Source organism: Gorilla gorilla, chromosome 6, assembly GCF_029281585.2.
Source record: "Gorilla gorilla gorilla isolate KB3781 chromosome 6, NHGRI_mGorGor1-v2.1_pri, whole genome shotgun sequence".
NCBI classification, from domain to species: Eukaryota; Metazoa; Chordata; class Mammalia; order Primates; family Hominidae; genus Gorilla; species Gorilla gorilla.
In genome coordinates, this window is record NC_073230.2 from 48,851,961 (window position 1) to 48,874,649 (window position 22,689).

Sequence of the window (22,689 nt, forward strand, 5' to 3'; positions counted from 1 at the left end):
CATCCCTGAAGACATAAAAGATAAAAACCTCCAGGACATCTATAGGACAGTATCGGTCACCTACATCTAAATCTTTTAATAAATCCTTCTAAAACTATACAGAAAAACAAGGAGAGCAAATGAATTGACATGTAACTATGCTTAGTGCATGACAGAGGATATTACAAACATAAAGTTCCATGCGAGTTGGAAAACAAACACTTCAAATCCAGCAGAGCCAGCTTCAGTGCACGTACTACAGTAGCAACAAAGGAAGTCTGAAAAATTAAATAAATAAAGTGCATTATGATGTTAACAGTGATGAAAATTAAATCACACAATCTTCCAAAAATGAGTTCAACACTGAATGGAGAAATTCTTAGAACAGGTCTGAGACCTGGCAGATTTCCCTGAAATGGGGGTAATAGAAAGAGAAAAGAGTGTCGAATCAGGGGTTGGGTTCTCAGGAAGGTACCACTCTGAGGTCAGAGAGAACTTCAAAGTGGTGGTAGTACTTTTTAGTCTTGGTGACCATGGGAAAGAATTATAAGCAGTGAAAATTAAGGTCCTACCAAAAAAAAATTCTCAAATTCAGAAGACATACACACTTTTCCAAGCCACACCTCCTCCTCCACAAAAAAGAACACCATCTTTTTTAAATTGCACTTTATTATACCAACGAAGGATGTTCATAAGAAACCTGGTAATCCACCCAGACCCATCATATCTGCCTACTATTGTTCGGCAGAAATAAATACATTTTAAAATGCACAGAAAATAGCAACAATATCTATGCAAGTTAGTATTAGAAAAAAAACATAAAGTGAGAATCAAGTATTTCAGCTGATGAAAATTCTCACCATAAGACATCCATAAAACACAACACCTTAAACTGAAATAAATATCTTTAAGTGAGTATTTTCAGATGTTTTTAGGTTGTAGTAGAACATTTTAAAAACATAAAGCAAAAAAGACATAAAAACATAACCATAAGAAACAAGAGTTGACAGAACTCAGAAGATACTAAGAAAAGACAAAATTTTCTGAAAATGAAAAAACTGGAAGATGTCAAAGGGAGAATAGATCCAATGAAGCTATAATAAGAGGAATTGAGAAGAAAAATGAAAACAACTGAGTAAAAAATAACATAATCATGTCAGAAATACATAGAATCAAGCCAGACATGGTGGCTCACACCTGTCAGGTAAAACCCGGTCTCTATGAAAAAACAAAACATAGCCAGTTTTGTTGACACTCACCTGTAATCCCAGCTACTCAGGTGGCTGAGGTGAGAGGATCACCTGAAATTGGGGAGACTGAAGCTCCAGTAAGTTGTGATCATACCACTGCACTTCAGCCTGAGTAGTGGAGTGAGGCCCTGTCTCAAGAAGAAAAAAAGAAAAGGCAAAAAAGAAGGAAAGAAAGAAAGAAATAGAATGAGACTGAAAGAATTGGATATAAAAGACAGGCAAAGAAGATCCGACAGATATAATGGGAATCCTAAAGAAAAAGAAAATGAAAGCAATGGAACTGAATAAATACTTAAAACCACAATAAATAAAATTTCTGTAAAGAAAAGAATACCAATCTATACTTGAAGGAGCCATCCATGTTCCTAAAAATTTTACTTGCCAAGATATTCCATAATAAAATTATTAGACTTAAAAGAGAAAAGTGATTCTGTACCAATAGACAAAAGACCAAGTGACTTACAAAGGAAAGATCTGTAGGTTATTGAAAGATACTGCAACAGAAACATACAAAGAAAGACATCCATCGTGCAATATTTTCAAGAAACGAGTAAAGAAAATGTGAATGAAGAACTTTATATCTGACCAAGCTGTCCATGAAATACCAAGGCTATTTTATATGTGCACAATCTCAGGATATGTTGTACTCACAAGCTATTCTTAAGGAAGCTACTAGAGGACAAGCTTTATATAATCAAGAGATAGCCAGATAAGCTTTAGCAAAGGAGTGATAATAATCGAATATGTTTAAGTCTAAGGCTAAAAGAAAGATGGGGACAAAGAAGAAAAAATAGTATAAAATATTATATGTTATGACAAAGTAGGAACAGCTAAAATAAATGGAAAGACACAGAAGATAAAAAGAATAAATTAGAAAAGATAAAACTATTTCATAGATAATTTGTGGGAGTCAAATAATATCATTTAAAATAGACAAAACTGAATAGTAGAAGTCTAAGTAAATAAAACTAAGTACTAAGGACATTATATAATATAATAGCAATAGTAATAAGATAACTAATATGACAAATATGACACCAGACACCAAAGTTGCCAATACCTTCATCTTGGACTTCCCAGCCTTCAGAACTGGAAGAAATGAATTTCTACTATGTATAAATTGCTGAGTTTATGCAATTTTGTTATATCAGCAGGAATGGACTAAGATACAGCCTGAACTGAATAAAACAATACGTAATGTTATAAAAATCCTAAACAATAATCATTAAGGTAGTACATTGGGGGTATGTATTGAAACTTTCATATTTATGAAGTTTTGTTAACTTTTTCTAAAGCATAAATGGACCAATCACAGAGACACACTATATCTTATTAGAGCACAAAGAAAATTTCAATACATTATAGGCAAGTTCTAAGGAAAAATTAATAGCAAAATTCTAAAGCCATTAAAAATATTTTTTAAAACCTCTCTACTAAACAACTCATGTGAAAAGTGAAAAAGATTGAAATTGCAGAATGTCTAGCATATGATAATAACACTAAATATTGGATATATAGAATACAAATAAATAAGGAAAATTGATAGCCTTAAACAATAGCCTTACAAAAATAAAAATTAAAGAATAAAGGTGTAAATATTAAATCATAACCTCTGCTGAACTAAAGAAAAATGTAAACCAAAAAGAACAGAAATAAAAGCAGAACGAATATGGTAGAAAATAGAGAAATAATACAACTAATGAATAAATGAAAATGCTCTTTCATTGAGGAAAAAAATCATCAATATAGACAAACTACTGGGACACATATTTAAGGAAAAATAAGAAATGCACTGGGTGTGGTGGCTCACACCTGTAATCCCAACACTTTGGGAGGCCGAGGTGGGCAGATGACAAGGTTAGGAGTTTGAGACCAGCCTGACCAATATGGTGAAACCCCATCCCTACTAAAAATACAAAAATTAGCTGGTCGTGGTGTTGTGCACCTATAGTCCCAGCTACTCAGGAGGCTGAGGCAGAAGAATCTCTTGAACCCAGGAGGCAGAGGTTGCAGTGAGCCGAGATCACACCACTGCACTCCAGCCTAGGCGACAGAGCGAGACTCCATCTCAAAAAAAAAAAAAAAAAGAAATGACAAAGGACCAATAACCATTAAAATAAATGACATTTTCAAAATTATAGGCACTACTTTGCACTACTCTGTAAATAAATTTGAAAACCAAGATGAGCTGAAATGCATCTTGATCATGGTGAATGGTCCTTTTAATGTGCTGTTGAATTTAGTTTGCTAGTATTTTATTGAGGATTTTTGCATTTATGTTCATCAGGGATATTAGCTTGTAGTTTTCTTTTTTGTCATTTCCTTGTTGGTTTGAGTGTCAGGGAAATGCTGGCCTCGTAGAGTGAATTTGGAAGTATTCCTTACTTCTCATTTTTTGAAATAGTTTGAGTAGAATTGGTATTCTTTAAATATTTGGTAGAATTCAGCAGTGAATCTGTCAAGTCCTGAGCTTTCTTTGATGGGAAACTTTATATTATTGCTTTGATCTTGTTATTCATCACTGGTCTGTTCAGGTTTTCTATTTCTTCATGATTTAAACATAGCATGCTGTATGTGTCCAGGATTTTACCTATTTCTTCCAGGTTTTACAATTCGTTGGTGTATAGTTGGTTGTTCATGGTAATCTCTTGTGATCCTTTGTATTTCTGTGATATCAGCTGCAATGTGTCCTTTTTCTCTCTAATTTTATTTAGTTGAGTTTCTATTTTTTCTAAGGCTAGCTAAGGTTATGTCAATTTTGTTTATCTTTTCAGTAACCCAGCTCTTTGTTTCATTGATTTTTTCATATTTTAGAACCTATTTGTTTGTTTATGCTCTAACCTTTGTTATTTATTTCCTTCTTTTCTCTCATTTCTTGATTGTTCTTACTTTTCTGGTTCCTTGAGGTGTAATGTTAGGTTGTTTATTTAAGATCTTTCAACTTTTATGATGTAGGTGTTTATTGCTGTAAACTTTCCTCGTAGCATTGCTTTGATGTATCCATACGTTTTGGTATGTTGTGTTTGCATTCCCATCAAAATACCAATGGCATTCTTCACAGAAATAGGAAAAATAATCTTAAAATTCATATGCAAATACAAAAGACCCTAGACAGGCAAAGCTATCTTGAGCAAACAGAACGAAGCTCAAAGCATCACACTACCTGACTTCAAAAGATAGTACGAAGCTATAGTAACCAAAACAGCATGGTACTGGCATAAAAATAGACACATAGATCAATGAAAGAAAATAGAGAACCCTGAAATAAATCTGTTCTTTTACAGCCAACCAATTTTCAACAAAGTCACCAAGAACATGCAATGAAGAAAGGGTAGTTTCTTCAATAAGTGGTATTGGGAGAAAACTGGATATCCATATGAAGAAGAATGAAAATAGACCTCTATCTCTCACCATTTACAAAAATCAACTCAAAATGAATGAAATACTTAAATGTAAGACCTGAAACTATGAAACTACTAGAAGGAAATGTTTTATGAAATTGGATTGGGCAAAGAGTTTTTTAATAAGACCTCAAAAGCATAGGTGAAAAAAGTAAAAATAGACAAATGAGATTACATCACACTACGAAACTTCTTCATAACAAAGGAAACAATCAGTAGAGTGAAGAGGCAATATACAGAATGGGAGAAAGTATTTGCAAACTATGCACCTGATTAATATCTAGAATACATTAGGAACTCAAACAACTCAATAGCAAAAATGACAGCAACAGTTCTTTAAAATTTTATTTAAAAATGGGTGAAAAGCCTGAATACACTGGGTGCAGTGGCTCATGCCTGTAATCCCAGCACTTTTGGAGGCCAAAGGAGACAAATCACTTGAGTCCAGGAGCTCAAGATCAGCCTGGGCAACATGGTGAAACCCTGTCTCTACAAAAAATACAAAAATTAGCTGGACATGGTGGTGTGCAGGTGCAAGGACTGCTTAAGCTCAGGAGGCAGAGGTTGCAGTCAGCCAAGATAGCACCACTGTACTCTAGTCTGTGTGACAGAGTGAGAACCTGTCTCTCAAAAGTGGGCTTAAAATACTCAGTAAACCATACTGTAAACTGACGTGCTGTCATACAGACTCTGTTGTTTCAATTATAGAGCACAGGCAGAGTAGACTTGGCATAATTCTATTTTCTTGTATTAGCCTTGAGGGTCCTACCATTCTGATTTTTCAGAATGGTAAATGAGCATTGGCTTCAACTTAAAGTCACCAGCTGCACTAACCTTAACAAGAGAATTAGCCTGTCCTTTGAAGCTTTTGAGCCAGACATTAAAAGTCCTAGACAGCATCTTCTTCCAATATAAGACTATTTTGTCTGCCTTGAAAAACTGTTGTTTACTGTCACCATCTTCATGAATGATCTTAGCTAGCTCTTCTGGGAAACTTACTGTAACTTACTGAATCAGGACTTGCTGCTTCACCTTGCACTTTCATCTTACGGAGATGGCTTCTTTCCTTAAACCACATGAACCAGCCTCTGCTAGCTTCCAACTTTTCTTCTGCAGCTTCCTCACCTCTCTCAGCGTTTACAGAAATGAAGAGAATTAGAGCCTTGTTCTGAATTGGGCTTTGGGTTCAGGAAATGTTATGGCTGGCTTGATCTTTTATCCAGACCATGCAGATTTTCTCCATATCAGCAATAAAGTTATTTTGCTTTCTTATCATTTGTGTGTTGTGTGTTCACTGGAGTAGCACTTCTAATTTCCTTCAGAAACTTTTCTTTTGCATTCACAACTTGGCTATTTGGTGCAAGAGGCCTAGCTTTTGGCCTATTTTTGCTTTAGAACATGGCTTTCTTACTAAGCTTAACATTTCTAGCTTTTATTTTAACATGAGAGACAGGCACCTCTTCCTTTCACCTGAACACTTAAAGTCCACTGTAGGGTTATTAACTGTCCTTTTTTTTTTGAGATGGAGTCTCGCTCTGTCGCCCAGGCTGGAGTGCAGTGGTGCGATCTCGGCTCACTGCAACCACCACCTCCTGGGCTCAAGCAATTCTCCTGCCTCAGCCTCCCAAGTAGCTGTGACTACAGGTGCCTGCCACCACGCCCAGCTAATTTTTTTATTTTTAGTAGAGACAGGGTTTTACCATGTGAGCCAGGATGGTCTTGATCTCCTGACCTCGTGATCCACCCTAATTTTTAAATATTAAAAATATTTAATATTTAAATATTTTTAAATATTGTGTATCAGGCAATAGGGAGGCCAGAGAAAAGGAAGAAACAGTGAACAGCCAGTTGGTGGAGCAGTCAGAACACACAACGTTTATCAATTAAGTTTTCCATCTTCCATGGGCAAAGTCCCCCAAAACAATTACAATAGTAACATCAAAGGTCACTCACTGACCACGGAGCGTCATAACAGATATGATGATGATGAAAAAGTTTAATTCAATGAAAAGAGAATTACAGTTCTTGCAATATTCATGTGACACAGATTCATGTGTCATTTTCCTGTGACACAGAGACATGAAGTAAGCACATGCTGTTAGAAAAATGGCACCCATAGACTGGCTAGGTGCTGGGTTGCCACAAACCTTCAATTTGTAAAAAACACAATATCTGTGAAGTGCAATAAATGAAAGTATCCCTGTATGTAAAATCTCCATAATGAAAATTTCAAAATATGTATAAAATACAAAAGTGGACATGAATAAATGGAAAGACATCTTTTGTTCTTGGGGAGTATAAATCAAAATTATAAACATGTCAATTCTCCCCAAGATGATATGTAAATTTAAAATGATCCCAACACAAATATTAACAATTTTCTTTCTGGAGCTAGATAAGTTGATTCTAAAGTTCATATGAAAAATTTTAAATGCAAGAAATGCTTGGAACTGCTGGAAAAAAAGAGAACAATTGGAGAGACTATCCCTGCAAGACAATAGGGAAAATTAAAACAGTGTCAAACTGGTGTAGATCTGGTTCAAGATCCAGAAACTTATCCAAGAGCATATGAAAACAAAGAATATGATAAAGGTAGCATTTCAAATTACTAAGAAAATATTAAGGTTTGAGTAAACGGTTTTGAAACAAATGAATGGTCATTTGGAAAAAGATAAGATTGAATCTATATATCATACATGAGAATAAACTCCAAATGCATCAGATATCCATACACAAAAGAAAAAATCTTCAGTAGAAATGCTAGGAAAAAAAATGAAGAATTCTTTCAACACATGGATGTGGGAAAAGCTGATCTAACTATGACCCAAAATCCAGATGAAGTTTTAAAGAAAGGATGATATATTCTAATACATTTTTGAAGAAAACTTTTGCATTATAAAAACAAAAAGGAAACCATAATAAACAAAATCAAAGAACAAATGACAAAGTGGGAGGAGATATTTGCAAAAGATAATGAGCTAATTTCCCTACAGGAAATTCTTAAAATCAAATAAAAACCAAACACTATTTTTTTTAAATGGGTAAATGACATGAACAGAGAATTTATCCAAACAGATGTACAAATGGCCCTTAAAACTAAAAACCTGCTCAACTTCCTTCACTGAGAAAATGCTAGTTAAAACAACACTGAGCTGTCATTTTTCTCAAACCACTGGATAGACAAAATATTCAAGTCTAACACTATTAGCAAAGCTGTGCAGACACAGATACCCTCACAAATTGACAGTAGGAAGGGAAAATAGTAAAATCCTTATGGAGGAGTGTTTGGCAATACAGCCTACTATATGCACATTTACTGTTTGACCCAGAAATCCCATTTCTAGGAATTCATTCTAAAGTTATACCTTGACAAACACAAAGCAACATGTACAAAATTACGTCAATGTCTATTCAAAAGAGAGAGGTTGAGTAAACGATAAGGCACCCACACAATGGAGTTTTATGAAGCTATTTAAAAAGAACAAACAAGACCTTTATAAACTAATGTGGAGTGTTTTTGTCAGGTATATTATGTGAAAAAACAAGGTACCAAAGAATAAAGAATGTAGTGTGCCACCTCTTGTGTAAAAAAAGAGACATTCTACATAGAAATAGGAAAAGAAGTGAGATTTTGCAAAGTTTTGACTTTTGAATCAGGTAAATATTTGCATATTAAAAATTAAATGTAAAAGGATAAAAAAATTAAAATGATCTATAAGGAGAACTTGACTGATTATGAATTTTATAATACAACCATATGGGAAAAATATTATTTCAAGTAATACATATTTTAGGAACTGAAAGAACTGCACAGAAATCTTGAACTTTGTTTAGTAAACTTTATTAATGGGTGGTAGTTTGGTGTCATAATTCTAAAACCCTTGTTTTATATTGTAGAATGGAGTTCACAAGTCAATACACAGATATGGCTGAGAACTGATGTTCTCAATGTGACAGAATATAAGACACATGTATCTTCTTTATTTTCCATATATACATATGGTAAAGAAAATTACTGCAATATTAGCTTTAAATAGAAAGAATCAGTATGAAATCATGACTTCTAAAATTGTAGTTCCTAGCTGTTTCCTATAACAGCCTAGAAGCGATGATGTTGCAGCAGCAATGAGCACAGCTGAAGCCAGATCTTGGTTTGTGTGGTAGGCAGAATGATACCCTTCTTCCAAAAACAGTTCACATCCTAATTCCCAGAACCTGTGACTATGGTATGCGCTATGGCTCTTAATTAAATTGTGGATAAAATTAAGTTTGCTAACCTTGGATTACATTGTTTGGCCCAAAATAATTACAAGGGCCCTTAAAAGATGACAGGAGAGGCAGAAGAGTCCATCGCATCAGAGTGGTGTGAGGTAAGAAAGACTTGACCAGGCATTGCTGGTGCTTTGAAAATAGACGGTGTCAACAAGTCAAAGATTATGGGAAGCCTCTAGTAGGTAGAAAAGAAAAGGAAATGGACTCGCCTTTAGAGCCTTCAGGAAAGAATGCGGCCCTGCTGATATCTTGGTATTAGCCTAGCAAGATCTATTTCAGACTCCTGACCTTACAACAATAAGATTTAAAACGTGTTTTGTCTTAAGTCGCTGAATTTGTGGTAATTTGTTGCAACAGCAGTAGGAAGCTAGTACAGTTTCCAGATACTCTTCCCTACCAAAATGGGCCATAGCTAGCTGAAGAAAAGGCTGATTCCCAGTGCTGGGGAAGCGATAGTTCCTGGTAAGCCAGGAGATTTCACTGTAGCACAAAGCAAGAGGTCCTGAAAGAATGATGAAGGTCTTCAAATGGACACAGATTTGAAGAGGTTCCCACTGGCTAAATATGGGACAATTGGAGCATCTAAAAGAACAGTGATATAAATGGTTTATAATATGATGAATAAAAAGAGTATTGATTAATTCATAGAGGCACTAAAATAAAATTAATACAGAAGATCGTCAGCTAAAAAATATAGAAATAATTATAGAATTGGAAAGTTACACTTGACAATCGCCACGCTAGTAGTAGATTTAGGTTAAGAGTCATTAATGGCTGCTAAAGCAATTTGGTGAAAGCTTCAGGGAAGTGAACATTCGTATGGTCTCAGATTATCACCTCACAGATCCTGCAGATTGCTTATTAATCATAGAGGGGAATCGTTCTGACACAACGAGAAAAACACATGACATCTGTTTTCTGGCAAAAATTTTTATCCTGATTCTTATCAGGAAATAATTCAACAAACTCAGATTTAGGGGCGTTTTACAAAACATACAGCCTGGAATCTTCAAAAATGTTTATACCATTAGTGAGAAAAATATCAGGAAGACTGATCTGGATTGATGGAGACTGACGAGATGGAGCAACTAAATGGAATTGCATCATCCTTGATTGGATCCTGGACTTTGAAACCCACTTAACACACTCTAATGAGCATTTCTGAGAACACTTGGAAATACCGAATGTTAGGTAATATTAATTCATGATATTAAATATCTTTGGTGTGATAATATTGTGCTTATATAGAATGCCCTGCTTCTTAGAAATACCTTGTTGAAATAAATGAAAGGTATATGGATATTCATCGTACTACTCTTTGTGTAGCTTTAAAATTCTTCAAAATAGGCTGGGCGCGGTGGCTCGTGCCTGTAATCCAAGCACTTTGAAAGGCCGAGGTGGGCGGATCACGAGGTCAAGAGATCAAGACCACCCTGGCCAACGTGGTAAAACCCCATCTCTACTAAAAATACAAAAAATGAACTGGGCGTGGTGGCACATGTCTGTAGTCCCAGCTACTCGGGAGGATGAGGCAGGAGAATCGCTTGAACCCAGGAGGCGGAGGTTGCAGCCAGCCGAGATTGTGCCACCGCACTCCAGCCTAGTGCCAAAGCGAGACTCCGTCTCAAAAAAAAAAAAAAAAAAAAAAAAAAAATTTCAAAATAAAACATTGGAGGAGAAAAAGAAATAAGTACCCTAGAATTCTTTACCTAGTATAAATATTCTTTAAGAATGACTGAAATTTTAACCTTTTTAGACATAAAAAGTCCTGAGAATCTTTAATTGGCAGATTTATATCAAAGGAAATACTACAATTGTGTTCAGAAGAAAAATAAGCCCAGATGGAAGGTTAGATGTGAGAAAACAATAAAGAAAAATGAAAATCATAACTATGTGGGAATACCTAAATGGATATTTACAGTATAAAACAATAACAATACCTCATGTAGTTTAAAATGCCTATAGAATTAAAATACACAAAGGTCAAGAATTACAAGAGGCTGGTGAATGCAGCTCAAGTTAGTTCTGAAGTCTTTGCATTGTCCAGAATAACTCTGATAAGAATGCATACTGCTATCTCTAAGGTAACCAGGAAAATAGTGAAACATGCATTACTCCTAGGCTAATAGAAGAAAAATAGAATAATAAAAAATATCCAATATAGCAAAAAAGGAGGAAAAATGAAACATTGAGGAACAAGGCAAATAAAAAGTATTTAGTAAGATGATAATTTAAACTCAAACATATCAGTAACTGCAATAAGTGTAAATAAACTAAACGCTCCAATTTAGATAAGATCAGGATGGATTTAAGAAAATCTAAAATAACCATCTGCTGTTTACCAGAAACATATCAAAAACATTAAGGATAGAGAAAGATTGAAAGTAAAAAGATGATCTATAAACCAACAGCTGATATTGCTATATTGTAAACATTGACTGCATTTGGGGAAATAAAGCAAGTCACAATTAATTTCAAAAGACTTAAAAAAAAAAAAAAAGAAGTTTGCTTTCTGACCACAATCCATTAAGCAAAAAATCAATAAGAAAAGCCCCCGTATATTTGGAAATTTAGCACTACACTTTTAAACAACCAATATTCCAAAAAGAAATGGACTGTTAACATGATGACACATCACCCTGGACTGAGTAAACATTTTGATTTCCACGGCAGTGAAAATTAAAACATATTAAAACTTGTAGAATGCAGCTGTGCTTAGAGGAATATTTATAGCCCTAAAATGGATATCTTAGAAAAAAGTAAAAGTTGAAAATCAACAAGCTAAAGATTAGTTACAAAACATAAATAAATTAAACTAAAATAAAGTAGAATGAAGTAAATAATAAATAGAAGAGCAGAAATTAATAAAAATAGAAAACAAACAAATATACAATAGGGATTATCAATGAAGCATTGGAGTGATGAATAAAATCTATAACTCTCCTGAAGACTTTCCAAGAAAAAAAAAAGAGAAGGAAAAAACCAATGTCAAGAGTAAAGGAAAATGGAATCTGGGGGATATCCCCACAAATTCTGCAAACATTTAAAAGATAGTACCTGTATATCAAAATATTGTACCGTATACCTTAAATATATATAGTTTGTTTGCCAGTTATACCTCACTAAAGCTAGGGGTGGGGGTATAATAGCAAGAACATATTGTAAAAAACCTTTTTGTCAATAAATTTGAAATTTTAGTTGAAATACACAAATTCCTAGAAAAATACAGCCTATGAAAACTGACACAAGAATCCAAATTAGTTTTACTAAAACTAGCAAATATAATGAGTTCATAATTAGAAATTTAAAACTTTCTTATAAGGAAAATTTCTGGCCCCAACAACATTGTTGGTGAATTCTACTAAACATCTCAGGAAAAAATAATATAATTTTTTTAAAAACTTACCGAGAAAATAGAAAAAGAAAGAATTCTCCACACTTATTTTATGAGGCCAGATAATGTTGATATCGAAACCTGACACATTGCAGAAAGGGAAATTATAGATGAACTTCATTCATAATCATAGATGCAAAAATTCTGAATGCAATATAATATGGAATCCAGCAATATATAAAAAAGATAATAGAATTCAACCAAGTTCAGTTTAATCCAGGAATGCATGGTTACTCTAATATTGAAAAATCAATTGATGTAATTTACCATAAAGAAAAAGGAAAAGGTATGAACCTCTCAGCAGATGAAGAAAAAAGCATTAATAGAATTAGCATCTATCTTGATTTTTTAGCACACTCATAAACAAAGAGATGCCTTTAGTTTAATAAAAGTTAGCATAAACAAAATCTACAGCACGTCAGCTATCCTTTGCTACATAATTAACCACCCCAAAACTTAATGGTTTAAAACATAACCATTTTATTTGCTCTAGGCAGGTTTTGTAGATCAGTCCCTTCATCTTGGATCATTCTCTGCCTTCTTTTGCTTGTGGCTTGCTTGGATGTTGTCTAGGGTCACTCACGAAGCCACATCTGGTGGCTCAACAAAAGCCAGTTGGTCTGAAACACTCTTTTTCACAGGGCTGGTGGTCGGTGCTGGCTGTGACAGCTAGAAAGGTGGGCCTTTCTCTCTCCAGTGTGCCTTCTCCTCTGGGAGGCTAGCCAGAGCTTCTTGACAGGACAATGAGAGAATTCCAGAAAGCGACAGCAGAGCTGCAAGGCTTCTTGAAGCGTAGGCTATGGAATCCACACATTGTCATGTATGTTGCATTATTTTATCAAGGCAAGTTACAAGGCCAGCTCTGATTCTGGGAGAACAGATGACTAGAACCTCCCTCCTGATGAGAGGAGTAAATGCACGCTCACCTTGCAAAGGGGCACGTAAATGGGGATGTTAGAAATCTATGCCCATATTTTTTGATGTACCACGTATAGTACACATCACATTAATGGTGAAATATTGGAGGCTTTCCTTTTAAGTTTAAAAATCAGAGAAGGATACCCACCATCACCACTTTACTAAAATTATACGGGAGATCCTAGCCAGTTTTGTAAGCCAAGAAAGAGTTTTTTGAAAAAATATAGTTTATAAAGAGAAAATAATTGTCATTACTTACTCATAGCACATGTAAAATATGCTACAGAATCTACAGATAAATTATTAGAATAATATTTGAGGTAAACATATAAAATGTAATGGTATTGCTATATGTCAGCAACAAACAGTTTATCAAATTTGTAATAACAACACTTGTCATAACATCAAAATGATCAAACACCCAGGAATATATCTAACAAAGAATATACAAAATTGTAAGCAAAAAGCAAACAAAAACTATTAAAAATGAGAGTTTAAGAGAATGAAAAGACACACCATAGACTGGGAGAAAATTTTGCAGAACGTATACCTGATAAAGATACATGTATCCAAAACATACAAATATCTCTTAAGCTCAACAATAAGAAAACAAACAACCCAACTAAATAGTGGACAAAATATCTGAACAGACACATCACCAAAGAAGATATACAGATGGCAAATAAGCATATAAGAGAAATGCCAACATCATATGTTATCAGGGAGTTACAAAGTAAGACAAGAGTGAGACATCACTATGCATTTATTATAATGGTAAAAAGCCCAGAAAACAACATCAAATGCTGGGAAGGATGTGGAGCAACAAGAACTCTCATTCATGACTGGTGGAAAATGCAAAATGATATTTTCCATTTTGGAAATGCCACAGCCACTTTAAAAGACAGTTTGACAGCTTTTATCAAGCTAAACATAGTTTTACCATATACGATTCATTTCCAGATGAGTTGAAAACATGTTCAACCACAAAGTTGCACGTGAATGTTTATAGCAGTTTTATTCATAATCATCAAAATCCGAAAGCAACTGAGATATACTTCAATGGGTGAATAGATAGGCAAACTATGGGACATCCATACAAAGGAATATTGTTTAGCAATTAAAAATGAACTATCAAGCCACAAAAAGACTTGGAGGAACTTTAAATATATATTGCTAAGTGAAGGAAACCAGTCTGAAATGCCTACTCTGTAATTCCAACCGTGTGACATCTGAAAAAGACAAAACTATGTGAAGTAAAAATATCAGGGGTTACCTGGGTTTGGGGGGAAGTAGAAAAGTGATGAATAATTGAAGCAAATGAGATTCTTGGGGCAGTGAAACTATTCTGTATGATAGTTTAATGGTAGATACATTATATTATGCACTTGTCAAAACCCATAGAACTATACAAAACAAAAAGTAAATCTTAATGAAAGCCTGGATTTTAGCTAGTAATAATGTATTAATGATTCATTAACTTTAACAAATGTCCCACATTAATGCAAGATGTTAATGATAGGGGAAACTGCACATGTTGGAGGGGATGCTGTGTAAGCTTTCTGTATTAGCAATTTTTCTGTAAATCTAAAACTGTTATAAAAAGTGAAATCTACTGATTTCTTTAAAAACCAAAAAAAATTAGGCTGGGTACCATGGCTCATGCCTGTAATCCCAACACTTTGGGAGGCTGAAGTGGGAGGTTTGCTTGAGGCCAGGAGTTCGAGACCAGCCTGGAAAACAAAGCAAGACACTGTCTCAACCAAGAAAAAAAAAAAATTAGCTGGGCACTGACTGCAGCACACACCTGGAGTCCTAGTTACTCTACACAGAGTGTGGGGGAAGTGGGTGGTTGAGGCAGGAGGACTGCTGGAGCCTAGGAATTTGAGGCTGCAGTGAGCTATGGTCACACCACTGTACACACACACACACACACACAAATAAATAAATAAGACCTAAATAAAATTCATGAATTAAGACTGAATTATAGATCTAAGTTAATACCAATCAAAACACAACAGTTATTATTTGGGGTAGGATGGGGTGGAGGTTGTGTTGGTTTGGTTTGGTTTGGTTTGATTTGGTTTTGGTGGTACTTCACCATCTAATACAAAAGTTTGTGTAAAAATGCAAAGGATCAAAAGTAGCTAAGACAATATTCAAGTAGAACAGTTAGAGGACTTGCTCCACCAGATATCAAGTCCAATTTTAAATCTTTAGTAATTACGACAATATGGAATATTTGCCAAAACAAATAGACCAATGGGATGAAATACTGAGTCCAAAAGCAGACCACATATATATACAGATGAGTGTCCCTGATCAACTTGAGACCATACGTGTTTCAGATTTTTGATTATTTTGGATTTTTAAATATTTGCATTACATACTTATTGGTTGAACATCCCTAATCCAAAAATTGAAAATGCTCCAGTGAGCATTTCCTTTGAACATTGTTTTGATGCTCAAAACATTTCAGATTTTGGAGCATTTTGGATTTCAAATTTTTGGATTTGGGATGCTCAACTTACATGTAACTGATAAGAAAGGTGGTACCGCAAAATAGTCTAAGTTAGAGGTTCTTTTCAGTCAGTAATGCTAAGAAAAGTTGGAAATCTCTGTGGGGGGGAAAAAAAAAGAAACGTAATCCCCACCTCATACCATAACAATGCCAGCTCCAAATGGATTCTGGAACCGCATGCCAAAAATAAAGCAATCGAGCTTATAGAACAAGAGCCTTAGCCTGGTGTCTACACTGTGAACTCCCAAAGAGTTCACAGCTAGAATTCAGAAAGTTCATAAACCTGGACAGGAAAAAATAACTGATGTTTATTTTATATAACTTTTCAGACTCAAATTCACGATTTCCTTCAATTACGAATATAGACAACAATCCACAGTAGTGTTAGCAGCACCTGTCCAGTTGGCACCAACAGTAATCATAGGTATTTTCATTTTACACTATAGATGTTGCAGATTGCTTTATATATCACTTCCACTCAGTTTTACTTCAAAATTATTGTAGTTATTTGACCCATTGCTAGAACTTGGTATCTAATGTTAACAAAAAGCACATAAATTACTATACAAAATGACTTTTAAAAATATTTTAACAACTTTATTTTGACAACATTAGCTTCCTTTTTAATCATATGTATTTCATATTATACATTTAAAATGTTTTTCTGAGGTGTTTACACCTGTAATCCCACACCATGGGAGGCCAAAGCAGAAAAATCACTTGAGGTCAGGAGTTCGAGACCAGCCTGGGCAACATGGGGAAACCTCATCTCTACTAAAAATGCAAAAAAAAATTAGCCAGGCATGGTGGCGCATGCCAGTAATCTCAGCTCCTCGGGAGACTGAGGTGGGAGAATCACCTGAGCCTGGGAAGTCTAGGCTGCAGTGAGCTGTGATGGCACCACCGCACTCCAGCCTGGGTGACACAGCAAGACCCTGTCTCAAAAAAGGAATCCATGGCACAGAAAATATTAAAAATAATACAAGAGACAATCCTCATAACACTGAAGTAAGGAAAGTACTAACCACAAAAGAAAAAAGATGACAGAAGAAAGCAAAATTCTCAGAATGAAGAATTTCTACAAACAAAAGAAACTTGAAAGAAAGTAAAACTGCAAGCCACAGAATGAGAGAAAAATATTTGTAACACATGTAACCAAATAAAGCTTTTGCCCAAAACAGACAAGGAACGCCTACATTAATAAGACAAGATATACAACTCAAGAGAAAACTGGACAAGAGCCTTGGACAGGTACTTCACAAAAATAAGAAATTCAGGTAACCAATACACTTGTGAAAAGATGGTCAGCCTCACTAATAATCAAAACAATGTTTTTAAAAGTTAAAACCACCATAGTATACTGTTATACACTCACCAGAATGGCTAAAGTGGGGAAAAGACAGAAAAATAAACTGTCTTTATGAATGTGGAGCAATAGAAACTCACATACATCACTTGGGAAAATGGCAAAATGGTACAACTATTTTGGAAAACTCTTTGACGTCAGCTACTAAAATTGAAAATACATCACACCATGACCAAAACATTTCACCCTTGATTAACATTTAACAGAAATGTTGCTCCAAGAGGCAGGTACAAGAATGTTTACAGCAGCATTGTTTAGAATGACCCCAAACTGTAAGCTGAAATGTCCTTTAATAGTAGATATACAAATTATAATTTATCCACACACTGGAATTCTGTACAGTAATGAAAAGGAACAGAATACAGTTACATGCAGCAACATTGATGAGTTTCACAAATACATAATGTTGAGCAGCAGAAGCTACAAACAAAAGAATATCTTACTAGATTGATGTAGAGTTCAAAATATATGCAAAACTAAACTGCAGTGCTTTGATGGGAAAGAAAAGCAAAGAGGTGATTACAACCATAGTTGGGATCATGGTGATCTCTGGGAGAAGGGAAGGATAGTGCCTGGGTGAGTTCACAGAGCAGCTCCCAGAGTGCAGGCAGAGTACTGTCCTTGCCCCTACGTGGTGGTTGCATGACCACTCATTTTGGACTATACCACTGAGCCGTACTTTTCTGTTTTGTGCAAGTTCTGCTGGGAAAAGAAAACAGTAGATATACAGAGTTGGCAATTTATTTTACAGTAAAAATGTTAAAATAAAAAGTGATATATGTTTTTCATAGGATAAAGTTCAGGCAGTGCAAAAGGCTGGATGGTGAAAATGGAACATCTATCACTAGAGATAACTGGTAGTGTTTCTTGTTTGTCTTTTCAAAGTTTTTCTATGCCTAAGCAGTTAGAGATACAGATAGAGAGATGGAGAGACGATAAGGAAGGGGACAGGGAGGAGATAGAAAGTTGAAAGAGAAAGCAACAAAGAGAGAGAGACCTTCTAAAGGAAAAACACTATACAAAGAGAAACATACTATATTCACACTGTTCTGCATCATGCCTTTTTCATTGAACTAAATATCTTGGAGGTTCTTCCATATAAGCACATACAAATGTAGCATGTTCTTTTTAATGACAATATTATACCTGTATAAATTTACCATAATTTCTTTATTATTATTGATAAAAAAATTTTTTTTTTGAGATGGAGTCCCACTCTGTAGCCCAGGTTGGAGTGCAGTGGTGCAATCTTGGCTCACTGCAACCTCCACCTCCCAGGTTCAAGCAGTTCTCCTGCCTCAGCCTCCCAAGTAGCTGGAACTACAGCCGGCTAATTTTTTCTGTATTTTTAGTAGAGATGGAGTTTCACCATGTTGGCCAGGCTGGTCTCGAACTCCTGACCTCAAGTGATCTGCCCACCTTGGCCTCCCAAAGTGCTGGGATTACAGGCGTGAGCCACCATGCCCAACCCATTATTGACAGAATTTAGATTGCTTCTAGTCATTTACCAATACAAAGAACTTTATAATGACCACCTTTATATGCAGTGCACTGATACATGAAAGTATGTGTAGGTAGGTTTCTGGAAGAAGCATTGCTAGGTCACAGGGCATGTTGATAGCTACTGATCTCCAAAATGTTGTATCAATTTACATCCTACCAACAGTGTACGAGAGAATCTGTTTCCCAACACTCTCCTCAATACTCTGTATTATTAAATGTTTTGATCTTTGCCAATTAAATATGTAAAAATTGGCCTCCAGTTTAAATTTGCACTTCTTTTGTTAAAAATAAGTGTGCATCTTTTCACATATTTATACATGTTGCTGTTTCTTTTTCTATGAACTCTTCATTTATAGCATTTGCCTACTTAAAGATTTGGAATAGATAATGCATTTCCTTGGTTGAGAAGTCAAAAGATATGAAATAAGACACGATAACATTTCCCTCCCATCCCATCTTCCACCTACCCAATACCCCTTTCTTATAAGCAACCAATTCCATGATTTTCATATATGCCCTTCCAAAGAAATTCTATGTGTAAGCATACAAATATATGCATATCTACATGCATGTGTGTGTTTCCCTCTTTTTTTTCCCCCAACGGTAGGGGGAAGATGGGATGGGAGGCAAATATTATTGGATTATTTTTCCCTGTACACATTCTTCTGCCAAAGATTTTCAAAGATTTTTGAGGCCTTCCCCAGTCCCAGCTGACCAAGTGGAGGCATGTGATAGGCACAATAATTTCTACCATCTAGATGCAGCACAGGAGGCTTCACTCTGGATGGCAGGAAGAAACCAGGAGAAAGAGGTCTGTTTCTAAGAAGTGTTTCTCATAAGGCTCTTCCCTGAAGCTATTTCTTCCCATCAGAAACCACAGGACCGGATAAACAGCCCCTCCCAAAGTGCTGAGAAAAGCAAACAGTGGATGTACAACAGTGACCTGAGCACATCGAGACGGACACAGCACAAACGTGGGGGTCCTAGACAGCAGCAGGATGAAGGATTGCCAGTCAGGGAGCACACAGGTGAGAATGTAGCTAGCAGTTAGCACAGCCAGCCTGGCAGCAAACCAAAAGCGGAACTCCAACCCAGGAAGGTAGCTGCCAGTCCTCTCCCTGGGTACACAGTGATGCAATGCCAAACTCGCAGAGGACAGACAAGCACGAAACAGATTGTGGGAGTGGGACACGGACTTGCATTGGGAAGATGCAGAGTGGCTGACATTCTAGAAGAGACAGTGAGTCAGGCACTGAGGGTGGGGCTTAGTCCCATACCAGGATCCCAACTGAGACATGGCCTCTGGGCACCATGATTAACCAGTAGGAATTAGTGTTTAAACAAGATCTTACCTGCACTCTGCATATTGTAATTAGCTATGTGCATGTTTAAATTAATTAGGGCACAGTTTTGTATGTACCTTGCCCATAGGATTGTTTGGTTCTGCTCTACTTAAATCCTTTCTTGTTTTTCTATATTCCTAATCAAATAACTTCATCAATTGTTGGGGAACTGAAACCTCTAAATGAATTACCCAAACTGAGCATGGGTTGTGACTATGAATAATTCCATGGACTGCCTTTAGAGTCGTTTATTCTTCTAGTCTACTCTGATCAGTACTAAGCACCTACTGTGTTCCAGACAACATGATAGGAGCAGAGGACATGACAAGTGGAGTAAGTACAGTTCCTACACTCAAGGAATCCAGTCTGTTATGGGGAAGAGAGACATAATTAAAATGGATAATTAAAATCCAGTATAAAAAGTTCTGCAATAAAAAATATTAACTGAGTGTCTTAAGAGTGCAATGGATGGAGCCACCAGTTCTGCCTGAAGTTATCAGGAAAGGATTCCCAGAGGAAATGACACTTGAGCTAGGTCTTAAAAGGGATTACAGGAGTCTTCTAGGCAGAGAAGTGGAAGAAGGCATTGTTGGCTGGGAGAATAGTGTGTGTATAAAAGCACAGTCATATCTGGGCATAGCATCTCCTGAGAGGACTTAGAAGTTCATTGTAGCTGAGGCAAAGGTGCATGGTGAGAGGAGGTGAGGGAAAAGAGGTACGTAAGGCCCAAATTGCTAAAGCATTTGGGAAACCAACAAACCCAGCCCTGACAGGTTTGACTGATAGGAACTAGTGGCCAAATGTCCACCTAGGAAGGTAATGCAATCAACCTAGGAGAACACTGAGGGCCACCAGTGATGCAGGCACAGGGAATATACAATCTAACTAGGACCTTACTGTATTGGAATTTTTCAGGTTAAATTTTGCACATCAGTGAGGAGAAGGAATTAACTCTCCCATCCTTACCCTTATAGCAGTGATTCTCAACCAAGGGGCATCGCGACAAAATTGTCCCAGCTGGTGGATGCTGCAGGCATTTAGTAAGTAGAGGCTGCTAAACATCCTACCATACACAGGACTGCCCCCACAACAGAGAACTACCCAGTCTAAATGTCAATAGTACTGAGGTTGGGAAACCTGCCCTGTACATAATAGAAATATTTTACCCACATATGGATCGCACATTGGAGGCACTAGTGCATAATAGTTACATCCCTTTTAAAATCCAAGAAATGTAGAGGAACTGTTTATATCTTTTTCAGTCTTTCCATCTTTTGCCTCCTGCTCTCACTTTTAGCTTCCTGAACTACCATGTTAGCAGCTTCTTCTGTAATGCAGTGTTCTCTCTCAAGTTCTTGGCCTCACACCCGTTTACTCCCATGGTAATACCTGGCATTCACATTAATATTGTGCATCACAGTGTCTGACATGCTCTCGCTCATGCTTTGTAATTTTAGCCACACGTAAGTGCTATGAAGTAAGTAAGACAGGCATCGTAAGCACAGTTTGCAGGTGAGGATCTCTGGATCACATGGCCAGCATGTGCTCAAGCCAGGCCTCCAATTTAAACGGACTCCTGAATCAAAGCCTCCTCACCCACTCATTACAGCAGGTTGCCTTCACATTTTTTAACTGGGGACTAAAATATGCCTTAAATGTCTGAACAACGTTTAAGCAATTTCAGTATTTAATGTATTTATGTATTTGATGATTCTTCACTTATACAGCTGGCCTTACCAGGTCTATTTGCTGTATGCTGTGTCTTTTGAAAGACTGTTATAGGTGAGAATGGCCCTTAGCTTTGATGGCCTCCTTTCATCTGGTGGATCTACTGCTTTCTGCAGTAACCACAGTCATGCATAGGATACCTAAAGAGCATCTGCCCAGCCTCAGGATCTGCATGCTTAAGAGGGAGTTCTTGGTAGTCATGATTGACTCCCCCTAGTACTGTAAGAGAGTCGAGGGCCATATACGTTAATCAGTTGGGCCAATCAGAGTGAGAATTTGACATTGAGACTGCAAATAGGATTTAGCCTCCCCCCAGGTGGCTGAAACTATGACATGTAAACATGGGACCTATTGGTTTTCATATCTTTCTAGCATGTGGACAAAAAAATCCAAAACAAAAGTACAAAAACTAGTTTGCAGAAACAGGATAATGAAGCAAATGATTAAAAATAAAAAGAAATGGTTATCTATATACAAAAGAACAAAGTTGGACCCCTTCTTTATACTACGCACAAAAATTAACTCAAAGGGAATCATAGACCTAAATGTAACTGCCAAAATGATAAAATTCTTAGAAGAAAACATAGGAGTAAATTTTTGTGACGTTGGGGTAGACAATACCTTCTTAGACATGACAACAAAAGCACAAGCAACATGAAAAAAATGATAAACTGGACTTCATCAAAATTAAAGACTTTTGTGCTTTAAAGGACATTAAAAAGTTAAATAACCCACAGAATGAAACAAAATATTCTAAATCATATATCTGATAAAAAGAATTGCATCCAGAATCTATCAAGAACTCTTATAACTCAATAATAAAAGGACAACCCAATTGAAAATCAGATTTTAAAAATCTGGATAGATCCAAAGAAGATATTAAAATGCCCCCATAAGGTCAGAAAAAGATACTTAACATCATTAGTCACTATGGATTAATCAGAACCACAGTGGTATACTACTTCCCACCCATTAGGATGCCTATAATCAAAAAAGCAAAAACTGACAAGCATCAGC